This window comes from Saimiri boliviensis, chromosome 7 (genome assembly GCF_048565385.1).
Source record: "Saimiri boliviensis isolate mSaiBol1 chromosome 7, mSaiBol1.pri, whole genome shotgun sequence".
Lineage (NCBI taxonomy): Eukaryota > Metazoa > Chordata > Mammalia > Primates > Cebidae > Saimiri > Saimiri boliviensis.
In genome coordinates this window covers 72529196-72553383 of record NC_133455.1, presented here as the reverse complement: position 1 = coordinate 72553383, position 24188 = coordinate 72529196, and the positions used below count along the sequence as shown (strand labels likewise).

At 39.5% G+C, this 24188-nt stretch overlaps 1 long non-coding RNA gene across 3 annotated transcripts in view; it reads right to left on the bottom strand.

Moving 5' to 3' along the window:
• LOC141585134 (uncharacterized) overlaps window positions 1–23612 on the bottom strand; it is a 114158-nt gene extending 90546 nt beyond the window's left edge. For all 3 annotated transcript variants that reach the window (XR_012518466.1, XR_012518465.1, XR_012518467.1), the window contains exon 1: window positions 22763–23612. This is a non-coding gene — a long non-coding RNA (uncharacterized LOC141585134). The remainder of the gene's footprint in view (window positions 1–22762) is intronic.
• Window positions 23613–24188: the final 576 nt, after the last annotated feature.

The window sequence follows — 24188 nt, the reverse complement described above, 5'->3', positions numbered from 1 at the left end:
TATTGTTCACCTTTACTTGGATCCATTATGAAGAATGGCAGAGTAAGATATATTATGATGGAAAAAGCACTGGCTCTATGTCAGACAGACTTGGTTTTAACTTCTGACTCCACCACTTGCCAGGTATGTGGCCTTAAGCAGATTACTGTATCTCTGTGAGCTTCAATTTCCTCACCTCTTAGTTGGGATAATAACACCTACTTTTCAGGATTTAAAGTTACTATACGGAACACCTAGTAGAGTACTTACCCCAGAAAAAGCATTTATTTTAAAAGATAGCTTGGATCTGGGAATTACACTGCTCTGATATCATTAGGGGTTTTATTCATCTGCTCATGGTGGAAATTCTTAGCATGCTCAGTTAATTCAAACTTTCATTCCAAAGACCATCATGGTAGCATAAAACAGTTGCATCAAATGTTCCACTAATGACAATAGAAATTTTAAACAATATATTCCAGAGTTATAGAAAAAAGCTGTAATGGGCACAGACGCCAAAGGTTAATAGAGACGTTTAGAAACATTAGCTCTCCCCTTGATGCTTCTTTCTGACTTTTGTTGCTCTTCATAAGAGACGTTTTTTTAAAAGTTAAACTCCCTTTCCTCTTAAAAGTATCTTGCTATAATAATTCTATTCGTAACTTAGAAAATTCAAATAACTACTTGTGGGAAAATGAACCACTTCTTTACATTATATGCAGCTATTTACAAGAGCTTACATAATAGAATCAGATGCTGTGCTAAAGAACTGTGAAGATAAAACTGAAATTTGAGGTCTGTATGCTTTGCTTAAAAATGAAAGAATAAGGCCAGACATGGTGGCTCATGCCTGTAATCCCAATACTTGGAGACCAAGGCAGCAGGATTGCTCGAACCTAGGAGCTCAGGACCTGCCTGGGCAATATGGTAAGATCCTGTCTCCTGTCTCCATTATATATATATATACATATATATATATATATTTTTAAGATGGAGTCTTGCTCTGTCACCCAGGCTAGAGTGCAGTGGTACAATCTTGGCTCACTGCAACCTCCACCTCCTGGATTCAAGAGATTCTCCTGCTTCAGCCTCCTAAGTATCTGAGATTACAGGTGCCCACCACCACATCTGGCTAATGTTTATATTTTTAATAGAGACGGAGTTTCACCATGTTGGCCAGGCTAGTCTCAAACGCCTGACCTCAGGTTATCTGCCCACCTCAGCCTCCCAAAGCACTGGGATTACAGGTGTGAGCCACCACACCCAGCCCATAAAATATTAACTTTTTAAAACCACCAGAATTAACTCACTTGCAAGTTTCTCAACACAATAAACAAATTGTTAGAACTTTCATCCAGTTTAATCTCTATTTCTAAAAACCACAATGGACTTTCTAGCCTGTATGTTCCTTCAGTTCATTTTACATTACCAATGTCTTTCATATTCAGACCACATGATGCCAAATATTTTTTCTCCTTTTAAAAATAGATGTCAGCCAGAGATGTCAGTCAGAAGAGCTACATAGCTCTTCCTTGGCAACAGAGTTCTGAAGTTTCCTCTAAACCAGTTGAATTCTTGACACAAGATCAGAAAAACAAGAGTATAATGGAATCCAGGTGTTAGACTAATTATTAATTTAACCATAAGTGAAGAAAAGAGAAATATTAATCCTTGATGCAAATTGTTGTGTTATTACAGAATCCATCATAATGAAGTAATGACCCCACTTTGCTCAGAGGTTAACTGTACAAATGGTAGCGTATTGACCGAATGTTAATGAGTTGTGGATGTGGCATCAGGTAAGCTAGAGATGGCAGAGGAAGCTACTGTGATAGATAGATAATTACAGTGGAAGTCATGTCTTGGGTAATGAGCAGGATTCACATCACACCTTTCCAGTCACAGCACAATTTCTTTAGCTCCGTTTATACTAATCTGTGGGATTATTTGACAGCAAGGTGACATTTTGACTTTGGACCAATTTTTTCTCATAGAAAGCACAATTACCCACTGATATTGTGATAATGCAATTAAACACAGCCATGCTGGGTAATTTTGATTTTTTTTAAGTATACAAACAGTAGATATATTATCGTTCATTAGCACATGATGATTTAGTCCTTTTGGTCTAAATGTCTTAGTCATATGCAAATTGATAGATTCTGAAATTTTTAAATTGCTTATTATTTAAATAAGAAGTTTGAATTTTCTAAACCTAGAACACAGAGAGCTAAAAGTAATATCTGTGCTAGATCAGATCTTTACTATATGCAGACACTGTGTTTTAAGGAAAATGATTTGGCTCATATTCTATCTAAACCCATTTAACAAAAAAGTCTATATTACATAAGAATTTTAATATAGTGTAAAATGTAATATGCTGGAAATACATATTAATTCTTATGAGTCTAGTTGTTTTATTTAAACTCACTGAGATATTCATACTGCACCACACTGAGTATGCAAAAAAGAGAAACCTCTTTTTGTATCTTTTCCAGGCTTTGCCAAGTTCAGGGCAATTCTTTCCCTTGAGAGCGTGTGTATGTGTGTGTGCGTGTGTGTGTGTGTGTGTGTGTGTGTGTGTATTTGTGTGCACGCACATACATGCATTCATATTTGTCTACATTTAGCCCTCTTTCAATTAACTGCATGTAAAGTGGTAAAGTTTCACTCCACATTGGTTTCCCTTGCCATCTCTCAGAACCAACATCATATCTCCTTAAAGTGTATTCAGGAGAAATCAGTATATTTTAGTATTAGCCTAAATCAAATAGAATTTTATGGAGAAGTCTAAAATAAATTATTTATTATATGTCAATCAAATAATTTATGAATCAACAATGTGCTTTCAAAATCACAGCAAATGGGACAAATATATGTTTTCCTGTGGTATATTAACAGGTAAAATTTAAAATACACAAAAAACATTGGAAAGAATTATTCTACATATTATGAACACATAATTAGTCAAACACAATAAAAAACACTAATATCTTGGTGGGACACTAACTGATTGCCAGAGATTAGCAGAAATTCTAAGCCTCTGAAATATTCATCTATAATGTGCAATAACTACACTATAAGGCTTATTGTGAAAATATAATGAGATAAAGCAGGGGTCAGCAAACTAGGAACCACAAGCCAAACCTGACCCACCACTTATTTTTATACAGCCTGCAAGATGAGAATGGTTTTTACATTTTTTAATGGATGGAAAAACATCAGAAGAAAAACAATATTTCATGATGTATAAAAATTATATCAAATTCAAATCTGAATCCATAAATAAAATGATATTGAAACACAACTACACGCATTCATTTTTGCATTGTTCGTGACCACTTTCACACTACAGCAGCAGAGGCAAGCAGTTGCAATAGAGACTTTATGGCCCACAAAGCCTAAAATATTTACTCTCTGGCCCTAAACAGAAAAAGGTTGAGATAAACATGAAAACTAGTTAGCACAATGCTTGGCATATAATAGAGGCTCAATAAATAATATTTGCTTATATTAAATGTCCTTGTTATATTCATATATAGTAAATGAACTAAAAATTATGGGTCCCCCAAGTGCTATCAATGACCCCAAAATATAATACGGAGACCCAGCTCAACAAAACACCCTGGCCACTCAGGGCCCCTAAAAGAGCTTTCCCCACCATCATTCTGCATCCCTACTACCCCCTGCAGGACTTGCTTCTAATCACCATCAGCTCTGCAGAGATGATGGAGAGGCACCTTCTGTGTGCATCACGTCTGTCTGTAATGCTATTTTAGATTACTGCTCAAAATTAATCACTCCCTCCCCCACCACTTCCTTGGGTGTAGTGTACTTTGGAAATGGCCAAGTGACTTGCTTTGGAATGGGATATGAGCAGACATATCTTGACCTACTGGAACTCTCATTTTCAGAGTATTCATTCTAGATCCCAAGTACAAGGGAAGTAAAAGTTGTTCAAACTAAAAATAATGCACTAATGAACTGGCCACCAACAAAATTAGTTCCCACTTCAAACTTCCCTTGCTGTTGGAGTCATTCCCTGCCCATCAGACCGGAATCTTAATCTTCTCTCTTGATTATTTAATGTTTCCAGCCTGATTAGACCCATGGTCTGTCCTGCTAGCCAGATGTCTGCTGCTCCAGCAGTTTCCAGGTTACATTTTTAGGTCTACAAGAATGTTGAAATAGATTATTCACAAATATTAAGCCTCAGTTAAATTTGTTCCTTCTGCCAGCCACATGGAAAGGAAACGCTCTGGTGAAAACATAAAAAGTAGTCAACTGAGGTTATGGCTTATTTTGGGCATGGAATCAACTTCTCGGGTTTTTAGCGAGAATAGATTGCTTCCAAATTCATATGCTGAAAAGGAAAGAAAGAAAAAAATTGAGTTTACAGTCATCTCAGCAGTAAATGATGTGGGGACCACCTTGACATCCTTTCTTGAGGCTCCTACTTTCTCAGACTCTAGGTAACTTTAAAGGAAAAAAGGGGTGAATGAATATGCTATCACCATCTATTAGCCACTGAGGAGTTTGGCCAAGTAATATCTTCTAGGAGGAAACCACAAACCATCACGTCAAAGGATTTCCTGCAAGGTAGGGCATGAGGTACTCACCATTGTTCTCTAATAACAAAAAAGAAGAAGTAGGGATGGGCAGAAGATGTGTCCAAGGAGAAGAATCAGGGAACCCTGCTTAGAAGGGTCACTGTCCCTGAAGATTTCACGTCACTAGAATTCTTGCCTTAATTACCTTAAAAAAATTATTCATTCAAGGCAGGAATGGCAGATAAAAAAATTATTCGTATGCTTTCTACTAACGCAATCTACCCTGATCAGACTTCCTTCATCCCTGGCTCAGTTTTAGTAGTTTTTTCAACTTTTTAAAAAAACTTTTTGTGTAAATATTAAAAAGCCAATTTGAGTCCTATTTTAAAGATATCTCAGCGAGAGGTAGACAGGAGCAGGAACTGCTTCTTTGCCAAGGGCACTTTCGTTGCTATTTTCTATTTACAAGAAAGGGTTTATTTCCATGTCTTTCGTGGCTAGACAGGCATAAATGAATAAATTAGCATTTGCCTACATTTAAATGTTATAACCTAAACTGCTGGACAGCTGACTCTAATTGATTGATTATTGCTCACAGTTACTGTTTGCCAGCTAAAGCCAAATGTTAAGATGAAGGACAAGCTACTAACCAAAAAAATGATACCTCAGTGTCCTGGTTTTTAGGCTCAGAACTCTTCCCGTGATCCATGATTAGGGATTGTGATACTGATTTTCTCCTGCTGCATGCTCTAGTAAGTCTCTTTGGCATTTACAGTCTATGCTTAATCATCTATTTGAGGCTTTGGGCTTCTGCAGGATGTGATTTGGGTTTTAACTCTAGTTTACCTCATTATCCAAAGGCCAGATACAGCCAAGTACACTTAACTATTACCCAGAAGTCTCAGTGACTTCTCTAAGAAAAAAAGCCATGACACACACATTGTCCCTTCCCACTATGAGCAGCTACCCCACTGGCCTAAATAGTGATGTGCTTTGGTAGGCATTGCCCATCCTCGTGATACACAGATTTATCTTCTCACTCACTGGGCATTCAGAAGATTGCACCTCCAGCCCTCTTGCAGTTAGAAGGGGACATCTGACTGGTTCTGGCCAATAAAATGAGAGAAATGACTTGTGTCACTTGTAGGCTGAGGCAATTACAAACTCCTGTGCAATTATTCAGGCTCTGTCCAGTTTCTCTCTTGTGCTGGTGGAGCAAGATGGTGGAGCTGCTGTCAGGCTGACCCCCCCGAGTGACTCAGTGGGCCAAGCTCCATCACGACCACCCTACCCAACACTCCCCGCCTGCCACCTGCCAACTCAAACTGATAGGCAGCTGGAGCAGGAAAGAAAGCTTTACAGGGTAGGCCACTGCAAAGTGAGGGCTAATATGTTACTGAAGCCCTAACATGGTATTGGTTGTCGCAATTACATGATGTACATTTCCGAGGAATTACTTATGCGTGATTCCTACAACAACGTGTCTCATGATTCTCATGAGAAAAGTGACCTTCAAAAGGCTTGAGCTTGACTTTAAAGGAGAGATAGGATTTGGAAAGATGAAGAGAGAGGAGAGATCATTACACACCAGAAAAACAGGATGTTACTCTGACCATTCAAGGACACTGTATGATTTAATAAAAACATTCCTGCTGGGCGCGGTGGCTCAAGCCTGTAATCCCAGCACTTTTGGGAGGCCGAGGCGGGTGGATCACGAGGTCGAGAGATCGAGACCATCCTGGTCAACATGGTGAAACCCCGTCTCTACTAAAAATACAAAAAATTAGCTGGGCATGGTGGCACGTGCCTGTAATCCCAGCTACTCAGGAGGCTGAGGCAGGAGAATTGTTTGAACCCAGGAGGCAGAGGTTGCGGTGAACCGAGATCACGCCATTGCACTCCAGCCTGGGTAACAAGAGCGAAATTCCGTCTCAAAAAAATAAAAATAAAAATAAAAATAAAAACATTCCTTTGATAAAAATGGTTGATGAAAACCAAAGATGCTCAATTTCAGCTCCATCCTTCCTTAGTACCTGGGAGAGTGGACAGCCACAACCCCAGACCAAGACTCTCTATGAATTTACTAGTTGGACAGTGTCTCTCCCCTTCCACAGTTAACTATATCATTCCAGCTTCTTCAGTATTTGTGTGAATGCATAGTCCCCAAAAAGGGACTTGGGCTATTCCAAAGGATCCATTTCCTATTTAAATTGATGTATCCCTATACTTCTACCAGAAAATCTGACAGTTTTGAAATGAAACAGACAGGCACTGTGGCGCATGTCTATAGTCCCCAGGTACTCAGGAAGCTGAAGTAGGAGGATCGCTAGAGCTCAAGTTTGGGGCTGTCATGCTCTATGATCATGCCTGTGAATAGTCACTGCACTTCAGCCTGGGCCACATACTGAAGCCCTGTCTTTTAAAGAAAAAATAGGGAAACAGAAAAATGTCAAGGCTAACAGCTTCAATAGTAGTTGTCTGTGTGTTCATGTATGTATGCCAGGAGTGGAAGAGTAGTGTGTTTGGGGGATGTGTGTGAATGTGTTTGTGTGTGTGTACATGTTATAATATGTGTTTATGTGGTAAATGTGAACGTATGTGTTATGGGAAACATCACTGTTATATTTACTACTAGCCTAAGAAAGGCAATAGTAAGAAAACAACACAACTTCTATATTTCCTTAGGGAAAAAAAATTATTCAATACAATGTTGTTTTAAGTCAAAAAACATATATATTAGATAGAAAAATAAAATTATAGTAGAATGAAATACAACATTTTTTAGCACTTAGTATCTTCCCAATACTGTATGCTACAGTCTAATGTTTGTATCTGTTCCACACAAAATTCTTTTTTTCCTTTTTTGGAGACAGAGTCTCACTCTGTCACCCAGGCTCTGTCGCCCAGTGCACGATCTCGGCTCACTGCAATCTCTGCCTCCTGAGTTCAAGGGATTCTCCTGCCTCAGCCACCCAAGTAGCTGGGACTACGGGCCAACGTGCCTAGCTAATTTTTGTATTGTTAGTAGAGACAGGGTTTCACCATGTTGGCCAGGCTGGTCTCGAACTCCTGACCTCAGGTGATCTGCCCACCTCAGCCTCCCAAAAATGCTGGGATTACAGGCATAAGCCACCATACCCAGCCACCCCTGCATTTATGTTAAAACCTAATTACCAGTGTGATGGTAATTGGAGGTAGGCCTTTGGAAGGTGCTTAAGACATGAGGGCAAAGCCCTCTTGAATAGGATTAGTCCCATTAAAAGAAGAGACTCCGGAGAGATGCTTTGCCCCTTCTACCACGTGACAACACAGCAAGAAGGTGCCATTCTATAAACCAGGAAATGAGTCCTCAAAAGACACCAAATTTGTCAGCACCTTGTTCTTTGACTTCCCAGCCTGCAGGCCAGTGAAAAATAGAATTCTGTTTATAAGCTACTCTGTCTATGGTATTTTGTTATAACAGCCCAAACAGACGAAGACACTATTCTAAGTATCTTGCGTGTATTAGCTCATATATTCCTGATAATAACCATGTGAGGCAGGAACTATTATCCTTATTTTTTAAATAAGGAAATTGAGGCACAGAGTGGTTAAATAAGTTACCCAAGATCTCATAGTTTGCAAGTGGTGGAGACAGGATTTGAATGCAGCAGTCTGACTTCAAAGCCTACACAGGTGTAGGGATTGATTCATACATACGTACTCTGAGATTGATGGATGCATAGAAACAATTGAGTTTCCTTCTGACAGCATCATAAGTCTGGAAATCATCCTACTTTGGCTATGGCCAAAGGGCAAAGCCTAAGTCCTCCTGCTCACCAATTCCTTCTGCTATTTCTATCATGTGTTGAGTATTGTGGATTAAAAATATATTTTTTAAAATTATTAGGCCCTTTATTCCCATAGTAGAGAGAATAAAATAATGAACTCCATATACTCATCATCATCTTCTCTTCACAATCCAGTCATCCCTCTCAGATTCCCCCAACCCCACCCACATTCTGTCTCTGTCCCCACCATGCCATTGAAACTCATCAAGGATCCCCTGTAACTTCCTTGAATCACAATCCCATGGATTCTTTCCAGCCTTTTTTCAACATCCTTTTTCTGATCTGTCTGAATCTCCTGCCACTCTTGAAAAGACAGTCATCATATTAGGGCAGTAGCTACCACTCTTTGAGAACTGTGTGCCAAGCACAGTGCTGAGCACTTTTTATATATCATCTCATTTAATTCTCAAAACAATGCTGAGGTATGTACTATTATGATCCCCATTTTCAAAATGAGGAAACAGACTGAGGCATAGACAGGATAAGGAAATTTGACACAGGTCACACAATTAGGTAGACCCTGGGCTGGAAATAAGGTCTATCTGACTCTGAAGCTCATACTATTCACCACCACACCATATGTTAAGTCTCTCTCTCTTCACCCATGGCTTTCCATGCATCACTCTCTGCTAGAGTCACTTGGATCTCTCTCACTCCCCTTCCCCATCCCTTTTTCCACCTCATCTTCTTATGTTCATATGCTTGTGTGCCCAATATTACTGCCCTTCAGGCTCCTCTTTCTTATACTCACTCCATCTGTGTGACCTTGACCATACCCAGGGTTTCAGTTGCAACCATATGCCATTGACCTCTAATCTAGAATTCCAGCTCCAGTCTCTTACAAAGGCTTCAGTTCCAGCATTCTCCCTAGCTACCAGATATCACCACTTCACTGACTCACAGGAGCCTCCATTTCAGCATGTCCATTTATCATCTTACCTTGGAAATTTACTTTTCCTCCTCATGTGTTGCTGGATTACAGAAATTACATCACATGGTTGTCCACCACGCCCTGTCAACCCTGTCTTCAAAATGTTTCTCAAGTCTGTCTTTTTCTCTCTATCCTCATTAGTTTACTCTACATCATTTTTCCTTAGATTATGGCAAGTCTTCGACTACTGCCAGACCATATCTTCCAATCCATTCTCCAAACATGTTTCAGATTGATTTTTAATGTAGACCTTATCACATTACCTTCCTGCCTAAAATATTTCAAAATTTCCTATTAGGCTTCCAGATAAAATCCATATTTCTTATGATGGTATTCTAGGCCTTCTCTGGTCTAATCTGGGCCCAGAACGCCTGTCAGAGATGTACCTCAGCACTACCTATTTGGACTCAATTCTCTAGCCTGTTGTATCTCTCCAAAATTCTTCTTCAGTCCTGTAATCTTATTGTCCTTCTACATAATGTCTAGATTGTTCTTTCACCCATTCCCTTTTTTTTGCCTCCTACCACCATACACCAACAAAAGCTTACATATTATCTACCTGGCCAATTATAGCTCATCTTTCAAGATCCAACTCAAGTTACCTTCAAGGACCTTCCCTGCCCTCCCTTGCCTCCCCAAGTCCAGGTTTGGGGTCCCTCCTTGATTCTCCCATACAGACTTCTGAGGCAAATACTGTAAGTTGCCTACTCAATATGCTTTCTGCTGTCTTTCTTACTATCAGTACTCCAATTCTGCTCAGTGTATGATATGTGCAATTAAAATACTCATCTGGCCAGGCCCAGTGGTTCATGCCTCTAATTGCAGCACCTTGGAAGGCCGAAGCAGGCAGATCACAAAGTCAGGAGTTTGAGACCAGCCTGACCAACATGGTGAAACGCCATCTCTACTAAAAATACAAAATTAGCTGAATGTTTGTGACTTCCAGGGAAGGCTTATAGCAAAACAGAGGTTAAATTACACTAATTTCAGCCCTTAAAAGAGTAGAAGATACACATCCCACAAGCCAGACCCATGGCAAGCAGCTGTGCACATGTTCCTGGAGCATCTCGCACACAGCTTGTGGAAGTCAGAATGGGCAAAAAAGATCTTGCTCTCCAAATATTAGGGATCTGTGCTCTGATCACTGAATGCTGATTCTGATCACAGAGGTGTAGAAAAAGAGGCCAGTGGACCTTGTCGTTGCACCTCCCTCACTGTTGCAAGCCCCACTCCTCTGGCTTAAGTGACCTGAAGGAATTTAAAGGGCCAGTATCCTTTTTATCTTCATTTGTTTTTCTCTTGTTCTTCTTTTAGGAGTGAGACACTGAAAACTAGGACATTCAAAACAACTGCGTAAAAGACTTGGAACCAACCCAAATGCCCATCAATGGTAGACTTGATAAAGAAAATATGGCACAAATACACCATGGAATACTATGCAGCTATAAAAAAGGATGTGTTCACATCCTTTGCAGGGACATGGATGAAGCTGGAAACCATCATTCTCAGCAAACTAGCACAAGAACAGAAAGCTAAACACTGCATGTTCTCACTCATAAGTAGGAGTTGAACAATGAGAACACACGGACACAGGGAGGGGAACATCATACACTGGAGCCTGTCAAGGGATGGGGGATTAGGGGAGGGATAGCATTAATAGAAATACCTAATATAGATGGGTTAATCGGTACAGCAAACCACCATGGCATGTATATAGCTATATAATAAACCTGCACGTTCTGCACATGTGTCTCAGAACTTAAAAGTATCATTTTTAAAAACTACATATATGGGAAAAGTTAGCAAGTGACCACACATAACTGGGAAATGTCACAGGCTCAGAAAAGGGCTAAAAGACCTTATATTTGCATCTCAGGCTGCTCCTTGGCACAACAATCAAAATAACAAAGAATAAGAGAAAACTGCAAACCCTAGGAAGAGGGAGAATCTCATTTCCAAAGTTACCATGTTATGAGATTCAAATATTCAGTTTCAAAAACTCACAAAGCATACAAAGAAACAGAAAAGTATGGCTCATTTAAAAATAATAATAATAAATCAACAGAAACCATTTCTGAAAAAGACCTGATGGCTGATCTACTAGAGAAAAACTTTAAACAACTGTCTTAAACATGCTCAAAGAACTAAATGAGAACATGGAGAAAGTTGAGAAAATTATATATGATCAAAATTGACAAAGAAACAGAAAAGTATGGCTCATTTAAAAATAATAATAATAAATCAACAGAAACCATTTCTGAAAAAGACCTGATGGCTGATCTACTAGAGAAAAACTTTAAACAACTGTCTTAAACATGCTCAAAGAACTAAATGAGAACATGGAGAAAGTTGAGAAAATTATATATGATCAAAATTGGAATATTAATAAAGAGAAGATGTAAAAAGAAACAAAAAATTCTGAAGCTGAAAATTACAATAACTAAAATGAAAATTCAGTTGATTGAAAAACAGTTCATTCAATATTCATCTTCGAACAAATTCAAAACTGGGTACTAACCGAGTACTAATGAGATATGAGATAGGAAATAGACAGCTCTCTTAGCCAGGGTTCCCCCAAAGAGCACATGTGAACAATCAATAGAAACAATCAGCAGACTTAAAGACAGGATGATGGAAATTAGCAAGTCTAAGGAAAAGAAAGAAAAAAGATTAAAGAAAAGTGAAAAGAGAGCCTAGGGGACCCTGGGACACTATTTAGTGGAACAAACTATGCATTGTGAAAATTCCAGAAGGAGGAGAGAGAGAAAAAACAAAAAGGACAGAGAAAATATTTGAATAATGGCTGAAAACTTCCCAAATGTGATGAAAGATATAAATATCAACATCCAAGAAGCTCAATCAGCTCTAAGTAAGATGAATTCAAAGAGAGCCACACCAAGACATACAACCAATCTGTCAAAAACCAATGAAGAGAGAATTTTGAAAGCAGTAAGACAGAAGAGAAGTGAGTTGTCACATACAAGGGGTCCTCAACAAGATTACCACATTTCTTATCAGAAACTTTTGAAAATAGAAGAATAGGTCAATATAGCCAAAGTGTTAAAAGAAAAAACTGTCAGCCAAAAATCCTGTATCTGCCAAAACTGCCCTTCAAAAGTGATAAAGAAATTAGGGCATTCCCAGATAAACAAAAGCTGAGGGGGGTTGTTACCACTATACTTGCCCTGCAAGAAAAGTTTAAGGAAGTCCTACAGAGTTAAATGAAAGGACACTAGACATTAACTTGAATCAATACAAAGAAATAAAGATCTTAGCAGAGTGTGGTGGTCTACACCTGTAATCCCAACACTTTGGGACATTATGGCAGAAGAATTCCTTGAGCTCAGGAGTTCAAGACCAGCCTAGACAAGATAGCAAAACCCTGTCAATACAATAAAATGTTTGAAAATTAGCACGGTGTGGTTGTGCATGCCTGTAGTTCTAGCAACTTGAGAGATTGGGGCAGGAGGAATACTTGAGTCCAGATGTTTGGAACTGCAGTGAACTGTTTGCACCACTACACTCCAGCCTGGGTGACAGAGCAAAACCCCATCTCTAACCTAAATAAACAAAGATTTCATGGGCAACATAAGAGCTAGTATTATGATAAAGGTATAACTCCACTTTTTTATTTTCTGATTTAAGAGACTAATATATTTTAAAACAATTAGTCTAAAAACATATTGTAACTTTTGCGTAACTCCACACTTTATTTTTTACATAATTTCAAAGACTAATTCACTTAATATAATTATTACATTATTAATAAAATATTAATATTAAATTTCAAATAGCATGTTTTGGAGCACAATGTATAAAGACATAATTTTGTGACATCAACAACTAAAAGGGGTGATGACGGAGCTGTTAAAGGAGCAGACTTATGTTATTTAAATTAATATGTTATAAATTCATATTAGACTATTATAACTTAGCATGTGAAATGTAATTTCCATGGTAACCACAAAGAAAATAGCTATAGAACATACAAAAAAGGAAATAAGAGGGAAATTTAAACATTTTACTATCAAATGTTTTTTTTAAAAAAGACAGTAATACAGAAACTGAAAGACAAGAAAAGCTATACAGCATTCAGGAAACAAAGAGCAATATGACAGAAGTCCCACCTTATCAGGAATTACTTTAATTGCAGATAGATTAAATTTTCTAATCAAAAGACGGAGGTTGGCAGAAAGATTTTAAAACATGATCTAACTATATGCTGTCTACAAGAGAGACTCAATTTAGACTCACAGACTGAAAGTGAAAGGGTCAAAAAAGATATTCCATGTAAATGGTAACCAAAAGAAAGCAGGGGTAGCTATGCTAATATCAGATAAAACAAACTTTAAGTCAAAAAAAGTTTAAAAAGACAATGAAGGACATTGTGTATTAATAAAAGAGTCAATACAGCAAGACAATATGACACTTTTATAAACATGACAGACCATCAAAAATATCAAAAACAGAATTGAAGAGAGAAATAATTCTATAGTAATAATTGGTGATTTCAATAGCCCCTACTCTGTGAAGGATAGAACAACCAAACAGAAGATAAGGAAACAGAAGACTTAACATAAAAAATCAACTAGATTTAATAGACATATACAGAACACTGTACCCAACAATAACAGCAAATGCTTTCTTTCAAGTGTACATGAAATACTGTCCCCAAGATAGACCATATGTTAGGCTACAAATTAAGTCTCAATGTGTTTGAAAACATAGATATTATACAAACTATTGATCACAGCAGCGGTCCATCTGGAATAGCTGCTACCATCACAGCAGCTTCAATGGGGAGGCACAGCTGGGGCTGCATATTCCATGAAGACAGCAGGAGCCAGGGACAAATGGGAGCCCCACCCCTTCTGAGTTGGGAAGGGAGCTCCCCAGGTGCTGCTGCAGCCACCCGAGCCATGGCTGCAGACCTGGGCATCCCTGTGTTCTCAGAGCCTGGGAGCAGGTGGGAACCACACCCCATCCCACAGACATAGACACCCAAACTGTGGAACTGGCAGGAGCCCTGCACACACACCCCTACCAGGCACAGCTGCAACCACCTAAACTGCAGCTACAGATTCAGCCATCCCTGCGCTCTTGGAAGTCTGGGAAGGCCCCACTGCCCTCACAGGCTCAGATGTCCCTGCTCCCACTGCCTGGCTTCTCCCTACTGTTGGAGCCTGCTCCAATCTCAGAGCAAAGTCAGGACCAAGCCCAGGCACTGTCACGGCCTGCTGGGTGTGCACACACTGGGGGCAGTGTTGACACACCAGCCCCCTGCCACCACAGCCCCCTCCAGACAAGCATAGGAGGGAAGCCAAGGGGAAGCTGAAGGCAGCTTGGCACTGGCCTGAAGGCACCACTTAGCATCTACAGCCTGGGTGCCATGAATGGCAGCAGGAGGCAGGCAAGTTCCTGAGTAGAAGGGGACAGTTCCCCAATGAGGCCCCATTTTCAGGCCAGGGAGGACCTAAAGACTGGGGGCTGCGCTGCTAGTCCCAGGGACCAGAGATGGAACTTGTGGTGCCTTTTTTGGGCCTGCCATAGCCACCCATGGACCAACTGGCAAGCACTTCCTCCCCTCTGAGGCCCATAAAAGCCAAGGCTCAGCCAGAGCAGACATCAGGAGGACCAGCTACAGAGTAGAGTTACCCACTCCAGGGCCTCCTCTCTGCTGAGAGCTGCAGAGACATTGGGATAACCAGCTGCAGAAAGGAGCTACCCACTACAGGGCCTCCTCTCTGCTGACAGCTGGGAAGATCAGCATGACCTGCCTGCATAGATGAGCTTCCCACTCCAGGGTCTCCTCTCTGCTAGAAGAATATCATTCATCAGAGCACACTGGTTGCAGAAAGGAGCTGCCCCATGCAGGTTTCCTCTGAGCTGTTCTATCACTCATTAAAGCTCCTCTTTGTCTTATTCACCCTCCACTTGTCTACATACCTCATTCTTCCTGGGCACAGGACAAGAAATTGGAACCCACCAAATGGCAAGGCTAAGAGAGCTGTAACACAAACAGAGCTGAGATATACTGCCTTGCTCGCCACATTGCGAGTGAAGAGAAGGAAAGAAGAACTATGGCTCTTCAGGGAGCCCAGACCTGGAAACTCCCCAAGCCAGGGCTTCTTCGAAGCCCACAGTTCCTGGCATCTCCAAGCTTCCAGGAATCACCATGTTCCCCTATTCCAGTCTCAGAAGCTGTTTGTGGTATGCCTGGTCCTTCTGCAGTCTTGCAGAGTTCCAGCACCTGTGCCAGCACCTGGAGCTGCCCACCCCACTGCAACAGCCAGCATGTCTGACTGTGTGCAGTGACCAGACCCCATGCTTACTCACACACCACTTGCCCTTCCACATCTGACTTGCCCTTGGCAGGTATGGGACCCAGGCCAGTAGGTCAAGTGCGGCCTGCCAGGATGAGTTGGTGAAAGAGCCCAGGGGGCCCAGGCAAAGGCACCACCAGTCACAGAGGTTTCTGGACAGAAAAACGACACCCCCAAGATCCTATAACTATGTTATCTGATCACTTGGGATGAAGTTAAAAATAAACAATAGAAGAAAACTGAAAAACTCACAAAATTATGGAATTAGACAACACACTCTGAACCAATGGATCAAAGAAAAAAATCAAAAGAGAAATTAGAAAATACTGAGAAATAAATGAAAATGACAACAGTACATACAAAAACCTATGTGATAGAGCAAAAAGTAGTGCTCAGGCGGAAATTTATAGATATAAAAGCTTATATTAAAAAACAGAAATATTTCAAATCAACAACCTAACTTTACTACTAAGGGAAATAGAAAATGAAGAACAAATTAAAGTCAAAGCAGCAGAAAGAAGGAAAAATCAAAGATTAGAGCAGAGACATAAGAAATAAATAATAGAAGTCCCATACTGAAAGTGAATGAAACCAAAGTTGGACCTTTGAAAAGATCAACAAATCTGGCAAACCTTTAGTTAGATGGACTGAGAAAAAGAGAAGACTCAAATTACGAAAATCAGAAATGAAAGTTGTGACATATAACTGATTCTGCAGAAATAAAAAGGATTACAAGAGAGTATTAAAAGTAATCATACACTAAAAAAAAATGGGTAACCTAGGTGAAATGTACACATTCCTAGAAACACCAAATATACTAAGACTAAACCACAAATAAATAGAAAATCTGAATAGACCCATAATTAGTTAGGATATTTAATCTGTAATTTTAAAATATCTACTGACAAAGAGAGCCCTGAACCTGATGGCTTCCCTGGTGAATTCTACCCAACATTTAAAAAAGAACTAACATCAATCCTTCTCAGACTTTTCCAGGAAATTTGAAAAGAGAAAACATTCCCTAACTCATTCTGTGAGGCCAGCATTACCTTAATGCCAAAGCCAGACAAGGACATTATAAGAAAAGAAAACTAGACTGGATGAAGTGGCTTGCACTTGCAATCCCAGCTACTTCGCAGGCTGAGACAGGTGGATCGGTTGAAGCCAGGCTTTCAAGACAAGCCTCAGCAACAAAGCAAGATCCTGTATCTAAAATAAAACATGTGTGTGTGGTTTTTTTTAATTAGCCAGGCGTGGTGATACATGCCTTTAGACCCAACTACTCAGGAGGCTGAGGTGGGAGAATTACCTGAGCCAAAGAGTTCAAGGCTACAGTGAGCTAGGATCACACCACTGCACTCCAGCCTAGGTGACAGAGTGAGACCCTGTATCTTTACAAATTAACTAATTAAAAATAAATGAGAAAGAAATAGAACAAAAGACCACCATCTCTTATGAACATTGATGTAAAAATTTTCAACAAAATACTAGCAAACCAAATTTTGCAGCACACTAAAAGCATTATATACAATCACCTAGTGGGATTTATTCCTGGAATGCTAAGATGGTTCAACATATTGGAATCTACTATTGTAATAAACAACATTAACAGAATGAAGGGGGTAACCACATGATCATTTTGATTGGTGTGCAGAAAAGGTATATGACAAAATTCAATAACCTTTCATGATAGAAAACACTCAACAAACTAGAACTAGAAGGAAACTACCTTAATATAATAAAAGCCATATATGAAAATCCCACAGCAAGCATCATATTCAATGACAAAACAATAAAAGCTTTTCATCTAATATCAGGAACAGGGCAAGAATGGCCACTTTTGCCACTTGAATTCAACACAATACTGGACATTTTACATAGAAAAATTAGGCAAGAAAATGAAAAGACATCTAAACTGGAAAGGAAGAAATAAAATTATCTCTGTTTACAGATGATATGATTTTATATATAGAAAACCTCAGGTTTCTAACAAAAGAAACAGAACTAATAGTGGAATTCAGCAAAGTAGCAGAATACAAAGTCAGCATATAAAAATTAGTTGCATTTCTACATACTAACAATAAATAATCGAAAAGGGAAATTATGAAAATTCAATCTACAACAGCATCAAAAAGAATAAACCACTTAGGAACTAACCTAAACAAAGAAGTAAAATATTTTACAATAAAAACTATGAATCACTGCTGAAATTAAAGAAGACTTAAACAAATTGAAATGCATCCCATGTTACAGGTTGGAAGACAATAGGATTAAGATGTCAATATTACCCAAAGCGATCTGCAGATCCAATGCAAAATCTACCAAAATCCCAATGGCATTTTTTTGCAGAAATAGTGAAAGTCACCCTAAAATTTATATAGAATCTCAAGGACCCAAGATAGCCAAAACAACCTGAAAAGAACAAAGCTGGAGGATTCATATTTCCTGATTTTTTTTTCTTGAGATAGAGTCTCACTCTGTCAGCCAGGCTGGAGTGCAGTGGGGTGATCTTGGCCCACTATAACCTCTGCCTCCCGGATTCAAATGATTCTCCTGCCTCAGCCTCCCAAGTAGCTGGGATTACAGGCATGCACCACCGCACCCGGCTAATTTTTGTACTTTTAGTAGAGACGGGGTTTCACCATGTTGGTCAGGCTGGTCTCGAACCCCTGACCTCCAGCCTGGTGACAGATCAAGACCTGGTGATCCACCCGCCTCAGCCTCCCAAAGTGCTGGCATTACAGGTATAAGCCATTGCACCCAGCCCACATTTTCTGATTTTAAAACTTGCCACAGAGCTATAATAATTAAAATACTCTGGTAGTGGCATAAACACAGACATGTAGACCAGTGGAATAGAATTGACAGCCCAGACATGAACCCTCTTGTATATCGTCAAATGATTTTTGACAAGAATGCCAAAACTATTCAATGGTGAAAAGACAGATTTTTCAACAACTAATCCTGGTAAAACAGGATATTCACAGGCAAAAGAATAAAACTGGATTCTTACCTAATCCATATTTAAACATTAAATCAAAATTGATCAGAGGCCAGACACAGTAGCTCATGCCAGTAATCCCAGCACTTTGGGAGGCAAAGGCAGAGGACTGCTTGAGGCCAAGAGTCTGAGAACAGCCTGGGCAATATAGCAAGACCCTCATCTCTATAATTAATTTAAAAACAAAAATGTAACAGTTTGCCGGGCGCGGTGGCTCAAGCCTGTAATCCCAGCACTTTGGGAGGCCGAGGCGGGTGGATCACGAGGTCGAGAGATCGAGACCATCCTGGTCAACATGGTGAAACCCCGTCTCTACTAAAAGTGCAAAAAATTAGCTGGGCATGGTGGCACGTGCCTGTAATCCCAGCTACTCAGGAGGCCGAGGCAGGAGAATTGCCTGACCCCAGGAGGCGGAGGTTGCGGTGAGCCGAGATCGCGCCATTGCACTCCAGCCTGGGTAACAAGGGCGAAACTCCGTCTCAAAAAAAAAGAAAAAGAAAAAAAAAAAAGTAACAATTTTTTAAATCAGATTTTTTTTAATGGATCAAAACCTAAATGTGAGTGCTAAAACAATAAAACACTTAGAAGCAAACACAGGGCAAAAGCTTCACAACATTGGATTTGGCAATGATTTCCTAGATTCTACAACAAAGGCACAGACAACAAAAGAAAATATAGACATACTGGACTTCCTACAAATTTTTTAATTTTGTGCATCAAAAGACACTATCAACCAAGTAAAAACACAACCCACAAAATGAAAGAAAACATCATATCTGGTAAGGGATTAATGTGCAGCATACACAGAGAACTTCTAAAACTCAACAACAAGAAGACAACCTGATTCAAAAATGGGCAAAAGACTTTTTTTTTTTTTGAGACAGAATCTTGATCTGTCACCAGGCTGGAGTGCCATGGCGTGATCTTGGCTCACTGCAATCTCTGCCTCCCGAGTTCAAGTGATTCTCCTACCTCAGCCTCCTGAGTAACTGGGACTATAGGCCCACGCCACCACGCCCAGCTAATTTTTGTATTTTTTAGTAGAGATGGGGTTTCACCATGTTAGCCAGAATCGCCTCGATCTCTTGACTTCATGATCTGCTCACTTTGGCCTCCCAAAGTGCTGGGATTACAGGCATGAGTCACTGCACGCCGCCAAAATGGGCAAAAGGTGACTCACCTACTTTGCAGGATGCCTGGGAGTTACCATCTGCTCATCCCCTTTACACTTAAAAAGCCAACCGACCAAAAGGTGGCAGTCTTTATTTTTTTTCTACAAACAGGAACTAGAAGCAGTGGCTGGTAGGCCAGTGTGATTTCTGGCTCCTATTTATCAGCCCACTCGCTGTGAGTCCTGTGGAGGCCCCAGACCTGGCAGAAGCATGCTGGGTTGTCCCTGCCTCCTTCAACTATAAGTTGGGCCATATTAAACTTCCCACAATATTGAAAAACAAAACTTTCAAAAGACAAAAGATTTAAATAGACATTTCTTTTTAAAAAAAAATACACAAATAGGCTGAGCATGGTGGCTCACACCTATAATCCCAGCACTTTGGGAGGCTGAGGCAGGCGAATCACCTGAGGTCAGGAGCTCAAGACCAACGTGGAAAAACCCCATCTCTCCTAAAAATAAAAAATTAGTTGGGCATGGTGGTGCATGCCTGTAATCCCAATTACTTGGGAGGCTAAGACAGGAGAATTGCTTGAACCCGGGAGGCAGAGGTTGCAGTGAGCCAGGATTGTGCCATTGCACTCCAGCCTGGGCATCAAGAGCAAAACTCCATCTCAAAAAAAAAAAAAAAAAATACACAAATAGTCAATAAGTACACAAAAAGATCCTCAACATTACTAACCATTGGGGAAATGCAAATCAAAACAATGAAATACCACCTCATGCCCATTAAGAAAGCTACTACCAAAAGAACAGAACCTAAGTGTTGGAGAGGTTGTGTAGAAACTGGGACCCTTGTGTACTGTTGGTAGGAATGTAAAATGTTACAGTCGCTGTGGAAAACAGTATAACAGTTCCTCAAAAAGTTAAAAATAGGATCAACATATGATCCGGCAATTCTATTTCTGTACTCAAAAAACGTTGAAAGCAGGGCCTCAAAGGATAGGTGTATACCCTAGTTGGCAGCAGCACTATTAAGGATAGCTAAACCATGAAAGCAACCCATGGTCCATCATGGGTAATGGATAAGCAAAATGCGGTATATCTATACAATGAAATATATTCTGCCTTAAAAAGGAATGGAATTTCAATAGATGCTACAATATGGATGAACCTTGAGAACATTATGCGGAGTGAAATAAGCCAGTCTGTAGCAGACAAGTACTGAATGATTCCACTTATATGAGATATTTAGAGTAGTTCAAAATTATAGCGTCAGACAGTAGAATAGTGGTTGCCAACAGCTGGAGGAAAGGTAATATGGAGAATTATTGTTTAATGGATACAGAGTTTCAATTTTACAAGATGAAAAGAGTTATGGAGATGAACGGTGGTGATGACTGCACAACATTACGATGCATTTAAAAATACTGAACTGTGTACTTAAAAATAGTCAGGATGACAAATTTTTTTATTCATGTATTTTACCACAATTTTTTAAATGGGGGAAAACTATAATCATTTGAAAGGATAGCAGTGCCCATAGGCACGAAGTTTAGAAGCTACTAACTTCAGCATAAAATACTAACCACAGAGAAAAGAGAAAATTGTAACAGCAGCATCTAACCAGATTTCAACCAGTGGGGTTTCATAATTCGTTATGATCAACTAAATAGGGATCCCTGAATTATCAATATAAAATTTATCGTTTTAAATGCAATTATATTGTAAGCACTGTTAAGCCCTGGGATACTGATTATTTGAACATCTAGACAAATAATAGTATTAAAATATTACAAAAATTAAAAGACTTAGTTAAGAAATCATAACATCTATGAATATACAATCATGTTTTCCCTGAAGATATAAGTTCAGTCCCAAAATAAATTTTCAAATATAAAACAGCTATAATAATGTTCCAACCAATAACTTTATATTACCATAAAATTGGAAGAGAAGTAGCTTGTTTTTAGGATAATATGAAAATGTTAGTAATAAAGCATTATTAGGAAATATGGAGCAACCTTCTGTTACCATGGGCTTTGTTTTTAGATCCATGATTTGATAAAAATTCATGTGTCCCTTTCTATTCATTTTAAAAAGAGATAAAAACCTACCACAGGAAAATGCCTCCAGGTCTATGCCTAGTGCCTTAGAAATAAAAATGTATTATCAAAGGATGGCTAAAGCCTCAGCTCATCCAAAGAGCTCCTCCTACTGTTTCTCCAAAATATAAAATGAGCCTGAAGAGAGAAATTTTAACTGAAGAACCAGAGCATGACAAAAATCAAGGCATAGGAACCAGAAGAGTTAAAGCCCCTGAGTCAGGGCCAGGATTCTGATTGTTAAACAGGAGGAGTTAAAAGTCAAACCCTGACAGGGACAAAGCTTCTAGGTCCATTCTCAGGGCCTTCCCTTCCCTTAAGCTGCTTTGTCTAGGAACTGTGCTCACATGCAAATTTGCAGGGGCTTTTTGGCAACATCTGAACTCAAAGAAATGCAGCTCTAACAAGAAAATACCAAGCACATGACAGAGTATGGGAGAGAATTTTTGAACAAAGCATCTTTTCCCATTATCCCCAAACACTCCAAGGCCAGTGTCTACTCTGCACATAAATCATCCTGAAGGAAGTGAAAGGTATATTCAGATACAAAACAATTTTTGTTTAAAACAAGTTGTTAGTAATAAGTTTCTAACAACTTAGAATTAATGTATTAATGTAGGATTAATTCAAATTCTTAGTCTCTGACATTTCTGGTGAATAGATAGTAGAGTTTGTTTTTCAGTCTATGGGCATGAGAGCAAATGCCTGAATCACAAAGAGAAAACAGTAAATGTGTTAAATAGTAAAGGTTGGGAGGTTATACACCAACTTAACATGTGGGAAGATGAACTGGGGACAAAATAAGGTGTTTTTCTTTCTACTCGATATAATTCTATATGTTGAATTTTTTATAATAAGCCCGTTTTTATGTAAAACTTCTGAAATTTTTTTTAAGTCATTAAAATAATATTAATTAACTGCAACACACTTACCCATCTAGGTAGTAATCCATCCTCTGTATTTGATCACTTCACTCAGTCATCCCACAGACTGGCTCCTCTGGGGCACTAGCCCCAGACCAGGCACTGCAGAGGCTGCAAAGTCAATCCTTGTAATAGCAAACATTTACAAAGTGCTATGTGGCAGGCACTGTCTCAAGAACTTAACAGAGTTATCTCATTTAATTCTCACCCAATTACGTCCGACCCACTCCTCAAATGAGAAAACAAGGCACAGTGAGGTTAAGTAAATTGCTCAAGACCATTCAGCTGACACTGATGGAGCGGATTGTTTGGCTTCCAGCTGCCCCTTTCATCACTGTGCTATTCTGCCTCTCTAAAGGTGAAAACCACTCCCAACCTCTGAAGGTTTACAGTCTAGTTGGAGAGAAATGTAGAAAACAATCACATATCATAGATGGTATGACAAAGGTACACACAAAGGAAAAAAAGAAGAAGAAAACGATTGAGTGTGGTTGGGAGGGGTGAGGAATGTCGAGGAACATTGCCAAGAAGAAGCCTCCCGCAAAGCCGAGACCTGGTCTCACAAGAGCTGAGGGAGGGAGGGTAATGAACATCTACTGCACACCTGCCACTTACCAGGCGCTTGGTGAGTGTCTTAGTCCGTTTTACCCAGACTCAGCAATCTACAAAAGAAAGAAGTTTAATTGATTCGTAGTTCCACGTGGCTGGGAAGCCTCACAATCATGGCAGAAGGTGAAAAGCACAACTCACATAGAGGCAGACAAGAGAAGGAAGCTTGTGTAGGGAAACTCCCCTTTATAAAACCATCAGATCTCGTGAGACTTATTCACTATCATGAGAATAGCACAGGAAAGGCCCGCCTCCGTGATTCAATTACCTCCCACTGGGTTCCTACCACAGCACGTGGGAATTATGATAGTTACGATTCAAGATGAGATTTGGGTGCAGACACAGCCAAACCATATCAGTAAGTGTTTACACAGATCATCTCAGTCTAGTCCCGTAATAGCCCCTATGAACTGAATGTTGTCTCTGTTGTACTGATCAAGAGACTAATACCCCAAAAGTAAAATAACTTGTCTAAAGCTGAACAATTATCAAGTGCCAGAGTGAAGAATGAACTTTTATCTAACTCAGAAGCCTATGCTCTTCCTGCTCCCACCTTCCCCCACCACACACACACACACACACACACACACACACACACACACACACACACACACAGAAGGAGGAGGAAAGGAAGAAATAGCAAAAAGACATTTAAAAATCCTGTAAAAACAAAATTGTAATTAATAATAATAAAATAGTAAGTTAAAAATAATATACAGTGAGTCACTCATGGTTAAATAATAACAAAATGGTAATAATAAAAATTAATTTAATTTAATAATAAAATATAAACATGCTGGCATGAGAAATCTCCCTGCTCTGAAAG